This window comes from Echinops telfairi, unplaced genomic scaffold (genome assembly GCF_000313985.2).
Source record: "Echinops telfairi isolate 266 unplaced genomic scaffold, ASM31398v2 ScPeMD7_18;HRSCAF=68, whole genome shotgun sequence".
NCBI classification, from domain to species: Eukaryota; Metazoa; Chordata; class Mammalia; order Afrosoricida; family Tenrecidae; genus Echinops; species Echinops telfairi.
In genome coordinates this window covers 69,818,078-69,826,695 of record NW_022103915.1, presented here as the reverse complement: position 1 = coordinate 69,826,695, position 8,618 = coordinate 69,818,078, and the positions used below count along the sequence as shown (strand labels likewise).

The window sequence follows — 8,618 nt, the reverse complement described above, 5'->3', positions numbered from 1 at the left end:
GAAACAATTCATCCAATGGACTAGTGGACCATGTGAAAATCAGTCTCCACAGCCCTGAGGACCAGGAGAACTAGATGGTGCCAGGCTACTACTACCAACTGCTCTGAAAAGGATCACATTAGAAAGCTAGTGTGGGAGAAACATGGAGAACATGTCAGAATCATAAAAGTGTCCCGGCTTCCTGATCATCTAGACAGGTGGAACTTTCGAGATTAAGGCCCTCAGCGACTCTTCAGAACTAGAACTGACCTCAGCCCTGTTGTAGAATAACCAACCATTTAAGATCAAAAGGACAGCCTTCAGACAATGAAAAGGAGAGTGGAGAAGGTTAAGCAAGAAGGAGGAATGAAACAAGAAACACAGGGAGAAAGAATCGGGGATGATTCACTGGGAGGATTGCAACAGATGAATTGAGTAAAATGTGTACAAGTTACTGAATGTAAGAGTGATGATTTACTCTGTAAACATTTACCTGGCTCACAATAAACAGTTAAAAAGGAAAAGAACTCCTCTTTTGGTTAAAACATCAAAGCTTTTCTCTTTTCTATTTGCTACCTACTCCTCTATTCTCCTCAGTGATCACAGACCTGTACTCCACAAAAAATAAATCATGTAAATATCCAATATCATTTGGAAGCAAACACAGGAAACATCCTGACCAAGCTAGTTAAAATTTGGTGAAATTTAAGATAAGATTATAAAGTACTACATAAGCGATTATTTGGTTTCTTCTGCGACTCAAATTGACAGCAAAGATAAGACAAAAAATGCTTTCGTAAGTGATAGAACTGCTGCAGCAATTCTAAGATGATAGTTTTGATGGATAATATATTTCTAGATATGTATGTAAGTTCTATTTCATGATGATACTCATGCCACAAAATAAGAACATACTAATATCTAATATAGTATCACTATAAAACATAATACATATTTTCATATGTTATAGAATGCAATAATAACTAGTTTTGGATGACCAAGTTCACAGAGTGTACATCATTATCTATTTAGAGTTGCCTACCCTCAACTACAAGGAGCCTGGGTGGCAGAGTGGTTATGTGCTAGGCTGCTAACCACAGGTCAGTAGGTCAAACCCACCAGCCACTCCTTTCTACTCTTGTGAAGAGTTACAGTCACAGAAACTCACAGGGGCAGTTCTACCCTATCCAGTAGGGTCCCGATGAGTCATCAGCATTGACTCAATGACAAGGCGTTTAGTTTGGAGCTTGGTATCCTCAACTAGATAGGAAGTGAATGCCTTTTCCCCAAAGAGACAGATTATTTCAATACAAGTCACTCACTGAACATAAATCAGGCATAGTTACGAGTCATTGCATTACTAGCTAATTTAGGATTGTTCACTATTATCATGCAGTTCTTAGTCTTAAAAACACAGCTTACCTAACAATGTACTATAATAAGTTAGATACCAGGATGCTAGTACATGCCAAATTCAAGTGTTTATCCAGGACTGTGTTCCTTGAGTCACTCAAACAAAATATAAGCAGGGACCTTTGACCTCAGAGTTTACATTATTACAAAGGAAACAATTAATATAGAGCACTATGTGGTAAACAAAACAACCAGCTGAAGAAGTACTTTAAAAAACTCATTACATTATATATGGATAAATAACTTTTTAAATGGTTCAATAAACAATAGATCAAGAAGAAAAATCCAGGCCCTCAAGACCCAATTTAAAATTTTGTATGTGTCAATCTCTAACATGTAGAGAGAGAAGCGTGCAGGCTGAAGGCTTTGCAGGCCGAATCTAGCAAGTCCCAAGGGCACAGAGACCTAAAGTAAAAAAAGTATACTCTCTAACCTGCCTGGAAGTTCATCCTTTCTCAATACAACAATGAGATTTCCTGAAGAAAACTGGTGTTGCCTGATCTCATCTACTCACTTTCACTCCTTGAACACTATGTGACATAAAGCACCACTTGATGAGGATTGCCTTCTGAGTTAGTTAATTGTGCCAGCCTGGCCGATAATCACATGTGGGGCTAATTGAAAGGCAGAGGGATAAATGGGTGGTGAGGCTCGTCTTTCTAGTTCTCGGGTCTCTTGCTTTGAGATGGTCGCACCAGGATGCAGCTGCCTTAGCAGCTCCCTGCTTCAGCTTTGCAAGATTGACATCCTACAAGACATCCCCAAGGAGAAGCCACATGGACCTATCCCGATGCAGCCCTGGGTGCTGGAGCAGCCGTGTGGAGACCCCTGCTAGTGCTGAGATGCTTATTCGTTTACTGACTCAGCTTTCCTCCTGCAGTGGGCATCATTGCCTCTGTTTTGTGAGGTGGAGGACTTTGTGGACTGGTGTTGGGTTAAAGGGTTAATGTTGGACTTGTGGGCTTGGGCAGCATTGGGCTGGGATGTTTTCATGATGCACATTTTCTTTACATAAAATTCTCTCTTATACATGAGTTGCTGTGGATTTGTTTCTCCAAAGTACCTAGACTAATACACCTTCTTTCTTTTTTTAACTATTCATTGTGAAGGGAGGGTAGGTTTACAGAATAAGTCATCAGTTGTACGCTCCGTAACACACACATATTTTGCTTCGGCTTATACATTGCAATCCCTCAGTGTAACACAACTCACCCCACCGCCCCCTGTGTTTCCTGCTTCCACTCTTCCTTCCCTCCTCCTCCTTCTGAACCCTGTCCTGGATCAAGTGCATGTTCCCCTTATAGACCTGTCTACTTGGCTGAAAATGGAGCCCCACGGGTGAGTTCAGGTTCAGACCTGAAGGGTGACTATAGTTTTGCGGGTTCTACCAGCAAGTGTAGTCTCATTTGTGATTCTGAGTCTTGTTCTACATTTGTCTCCCATCCTATCCATGACCTTCTCATGTGATCCCTTTTAGAGAAGCTGGTAGTGGCAGCTGGGTACCATCGGGTTCTTCTGATCTCAGGACTACATGGCCCATCATTCCACTGAACTAGTTGTTCACATGTGTCTTTCTTCTGGATAGGGAGAGATTAATAGATGGCCAATAATGAGACTGATTATCTTTGTGCTTTATATTATTCTGATTGACCTTGGCATAACCTGAGACTATGATCCTCTGCCCCCAGGCCCAGCAACTCACTCCCTTGAGATGTTTTATTATGTCTAAGTTTTCATAACTTTTCACTCATTGGAATTTCTTGGCTGTAATCTTTATGGAAGCAGATCACCAGGTCTGTCAGCCATGGAACTGATGAATTAATTCAAACTCGAAACATCTGATATAATTTAGTGTGTAACCATTGTACCACCAAGATTCCTTTAAAGAACATTCCCATTGCTTTCTCGTCTAGTATAACAGAAGGTTAAAAATGTCAAATATCCCCCACCCCTGCTTAAGTTATATATATATAAATGCATTGCTATTAATTCTGACTTAGGATGACCATACAGGGCAGAGTAAAATTACCCCATTAGGTTTCCAAAGCTTTAAATATTTATGGAAGCTACGGCCACATTTTTCTGTCAAGTGGCTGGTAGGTCCCAACAACTGATCTTTGGTTAGCAGTCAAGCGATTTCAACCACTGTGCTACAGCTACCAGGACTCCTTAAAGAACACTGACCCCTATCAAATCCTGGAGGGTAGTGAGTATATCATTTGGGTGTCTTCAGTGCTTCAACGAGAGTAAGTTGTTAGCTACAGCGCAGTCCTAAAGTGACTGGCCTTCTTTTTTCTGGTTTATAGAATGAGACCACACCTCCTGCTAATGTAATAGTGTACGAACTGGGTATACACAATGACAAAGGATTACTAATAAACTATTTGCCTCAGTCGGTACTAAATAAACTATTTGATTTATGAACTGAATTTACTTCTTGCAATTTTACTGACTTGAACAACTAATTGCTAACCTACAAACAGCAGTCTATGTTTTCTTTTGGCCATCTCTATGAGTTTGTGTCCTTTGGAATTTAAATGTAATGATCTGACACAGTCAAATATTCTGGAAAGTGCTTACAAAACATAGAAAATATCTGTTGCCAGCAACATGATATGATCTTATTCCTTATAGGCCACAAAGGACAGTCACCACCAAATTGAAATGTAAAGAACTGATTTTAGAATCTTTTATCTCATTTCTAAAGCATTTGTGGCATCAGGAAGTTTGTTCAAAATGTACCATCACAGAAAGTGTGACTCATTTAAGAAACATAATTATTCTCTTTGTATTATTCACAGTATCATTCTTAACATGGGCACTCCTTAATAATAAGCTTGCAGTTCATAAAAATTATAAAATATTACTGAAAAATCTTAACACAGTGACTCTATTTTCCTTCTGTTGGGCTGCATATAGAAACCAAGGGAGAAATAAATACATCAGGAATTTATGAAGAATAGAATTCTTAATAATTAAAAATCATGTTATTTAATAGACTTATTTTTGAAATTGGCTACTGCAGAGATACCTTACTAAATATGCCCCTTATTTAGGGTGGCACACTTGTTTTTGATATTTTACTTTTCCAAGTCTGTAATAAAGATTCTAATATTCTTAAATTTTTTCTCAATAGGTCACAGGAATGGCTAATAGCCATCATAAAGTATGGCTGAGTAATACTCCAAAATAAAAAAATCAACCTTTCCTCTGAATTAAATCTTAAGTCAGGAGCCCTGGTCTCACCAGGGGTTAAGCATTAAACTGCTAGTTACAAAGTCTGTGGTCCAACATCACCAACTATTCCTTGAGAGAAAGATGAAGCCCTGCTCCCGTAAAGATTTACCATCTCGGGAGCCCTAGGTGACATCCCAGGTGACACTGACCTGGGAAAGCTTTTACTGGAACACTTACAAGTTAAAAAGTTAGTGACTTTTAAAAGAAGTGCTTTTGCTCTTCCTTCAGTTGAATAGAAGACGTTGAGACATGGTATAGAGTCACCCGATTGAATAGGCTTTTCCATACATTTTCAGTGAGGAGTCCATGTTGCTGAGTTCACTTTCAAAGTATTGCTTCTTTCTTTCCCTTTCTTTTAAACTAAAGTATATACGGGGGGAAGGAAACATAGTCTGGCTACTATGGTTCTGATTTGTTTCACAAATATTTTTCAGTGTTTACTACGTACCAGACACTGATCTATGTGCTTTAGTACCTGGCAGTAAACAAAAGAGACCATCAGAGGCTTACGTTACCTCTGTCTTTCTTACTGCATAATCTCAAAATGGTGGCAAAACCAATTGGATTCTAGAGACGATATGACCTCCTTCTTTGCCCATCAAGGTGATTTAAGGGACAAAGAATTGCTAGGACTCAGGCATGTGTTGCTACTTATGACTATGTTTGAAAGACAGGGACTAAAGAAGAGAGTGTCAAATAATGTGCCAAAATGTGTGTGTGTGTGTGTGTGTGTGTGTGTGTGTGTGTGTGTGTGTGTGTGTAGGGGGCAAATGATGACATTTTAGAAGTTCCTTTACTTTCTGGGTTCTTACTGAGGCTGCACACGTGTTTAAACAGCTATGCAGTCAAGAAATGAGCATGCAACACCAGCATGAATGGAAGTCCTTATATTCTGACAAAAACCCACACTTTCTTGCATCCAGTGAGACCGGTTGCCACTGAGTCAGTTCTGACTCACAGCTACCCCACTGTGCAAAAACCAAACCAGTGCTGCGAATGTGCCACCTCACAATTATTGCTATGCCTGAGCCCATCCATGCAGCCTGTGTCAATCCATCTACTCAGTCTTCTTTCCTTGCTTTCTCTGCCTTACCAAGCAAAGTGGGACTTAGCCAGTAGAAAGTGCTCTATTACTTATAAGCTAAGCTTAGGGGAGGTGAGACACAGTTAAACCTGACATTGATTGATGCTCCCTTAAAAAAAAAAAAATGAAAAGAGGACTTTTTAAATCTCCCTCTTAACACCACCCCCCCTCCGCCGTTATCAGCTCTTGGCTCATAATGGTAGACAAAGCTGATGACGTTTAAAGTCGATATACTATTGAAGAAAATAATGGAAAAACTGAGATCCTTCAAAAATATCAAACTCAAACTCTCCCCTCCCTTGGGAACCAGCATCTGAATATCAGACCCCTGACTTATGGCCCATGAGGGACTTTGAAAACAGAACCACCAATATCATACTGGCCTCAGCATTTGGGGAAAAAAAGTTGGACTAAAAGTATCTCCCACAATCCGAACCACTGCAAAGACAGACCAAACAGAAAGGGAAATAAAATAGAAACTAGGTAATCTGGCCCAGATGTTCAGAATGCATTTTTACTATTATTATAAATAATGTTTACTTAAATGTCGCCAATTCCTTTGTTTATCATCTTTTCTTTCATCTCAACCCTTCATGATCATTTTTCTTCTTGAAGTATAAAATGTGTTTTTCAAAAGTTCATTTAGTAAGTAGAAGGGTTTTTTTAAAGGTGAATTCTGGTTTTGAATGAAAATATCTTTATTTCACTCTCAAAAATAAAAGAGTTTTTCTGGTTACACAAGTCTAAGTTAACATCACTGTAAAGATGTTATTCTCCTATGTCTTGGAATGCTGGTACCTATTTTTAGGTCTTTTTCAATGAATTCATTAGTTTTTCTCTGGCCATTTTAAAGTTTTTCTCTTTGTCTTTGACATTATGTAGTTTTATTATGATAATTTTATTACAGATTTTTTTTGGGGGGGGCGGAATTCTCTCTGTGGTTTGGTGGTGCTACCTTTATTAGTTGAGGTAAGAGTTCTAAACATGAACCTTTGTATTCTTTCTATTCTTTTTATCACTATTCTACCAATTTGCAGCCCTGGTGGTGTAGTGGGTTACTGGTGTCTTTTGGCCTGCAAAGTGTGCAGTTTGAACTCATCAGCTGCTCTGAGGAAGAAAGATGAGGCTTCCTAGTTCCATAAAAAAGTGAGACTGGGAAGCCCACAGGGGCAGTTCTAGTCTGTCCTATGTGGTCACTATGAGTTGGGATCAACTTGATGGCAGTGAGTTTGGTGTTTTGGTTTGGATTTTTACAATTATATCCTCTGGACTTACTGTTTTGCTTGAACCTTTTTCTGAAGACAGCCTAGTGAGACTTAAGACAAGTGTATTCTTGAGAAAACTCAACTGCTGTCATACACTAGTACCAGAGAGATGAACATTTTGTCTGGAATAAATCTGTGTATATTATGAACTGGAACCTCAGCACAATACTTTTTGATTTACCAAATTCATACCAACCCACAAGGTAGTTGGTATTTGTGCTGTCCTAGCGTAACTCTTAACTCCAGAAGTGAGAAAGTGAACTCTCACTCTTCCCATGCATACCCTGTGTGCTCACTCCCTACGTGTATTACGGCTGTCCTCGCCTCATTGGGTCTCTGCCCCACCTGGCTGTTGGGTTGCTTCTTTGAACTCATATTTAATTGTACTTTTCTCTGGGGATTGTGAAGGCCGACAGTAGGACTGCTTTCCTATGGAGAGGATTTGTGCTTCTTTCTACCAGGAGCCTAGGGCGTGACCATTGTGAGATCCAGTCGTTCTCTTTATAGAGGATCCTGCTTCGTTTGGGAGCTTTAGGTTAGCAATCCCAGGGTGCTGCAAGCTAGCGGCTAAGTCTCCTGATCCCGTTATTTACTGTTGGCATTTCTAAGTGCAGTTCTCTAGGGTACAGAGAAGGGCATTTGGGGGGGAGGTCATGGGGGCGTGGATGAGGATAAGGTGTTTTTGTGTTTGTTTTATTTTGCTTGGTTTTGCCCTTGAGGGCTTTCCTTGACTTCTTGCAATCCCAGAAATGCTTTGAAAGTTTAGTTTATAATTTACTCAGGTTCATTTGGAATATCTCATCTGCCACCCTTTTCCTTTATGAATCTGTATTTTTATTGGAATTTATCTTTTACAAAACTATTAATGTCCTTGGAACACCATGGGAATATCTGCTACCATCTTGTTGCTGTTTTAAGGCAGGAAAAAAAACAAACGATGCTACAGAAATTTGGGTTAACATTTATGATTTTGGTCTTAGCATAAAGCTGGGATTATTTCAAGTTATGCTGTGATAGTCATTTTTTAATTCATAAGCATAAAGTGAATTAGTATACATTTGGTTCAGTCCCCTTAGTTGACACATGTGGAAAAGCTGATAAAATAGAGAGAAAAGATTATTTCTATTGTAAATGGTATTTTGGTACATTTGTTTACAATTAGGATTCTGGTCTCTCTAGTCTGCCATCCCTAATTTCTCTCCTATGTTTCTAACAAAACTCAAGGATTCCTTTCTTTTTCTTACAAGGATCTTTTAATATGTTTCATATTCCCTAATAAAATAATTATGATATATCTAGGAAGGCCACAGCAGTTAAACCAGCGGTTCTCAACCTGTGGGTTGTGACCCCTTTGGGGGTCAAATAACTCTTTCACAGAGGTCACCCGATTCACAACAGTAGCAAAATTACAGTTATAAAGTGGCAATTAAAAATTTTTATGTTTGGGGAGGGGTCACCACAACATGAGGAACTGTATTAAAGGGTAGTGGCATTAGGAATGTTGAGAACCACTGATTTAAACCATAGAAATAAGAATAGGTTTGGGGAGGAGCTGATGCCAGGGGCTTAAGTGGAGAGCAAATGTTTTGAGAATGATGAGGGCAATGAATGTACAAGTGTGCTTTACACAATTGATGTAT

General features: G+C 39.2%; 1 protein-coding gene across 2 annotated transcripts in view; it reads right to left on the bottom strand.

The window, feature by feature from the left end:
- The window catches only part of SLC25A21 (solute carrier family 25 member 21), a 459,237-nt gene that overhangs the window by 394,341 nt on the left and 56,278 nt on the right, over positions 1-8,618 (bottom strand). The window lies entirely within an intron of this gene.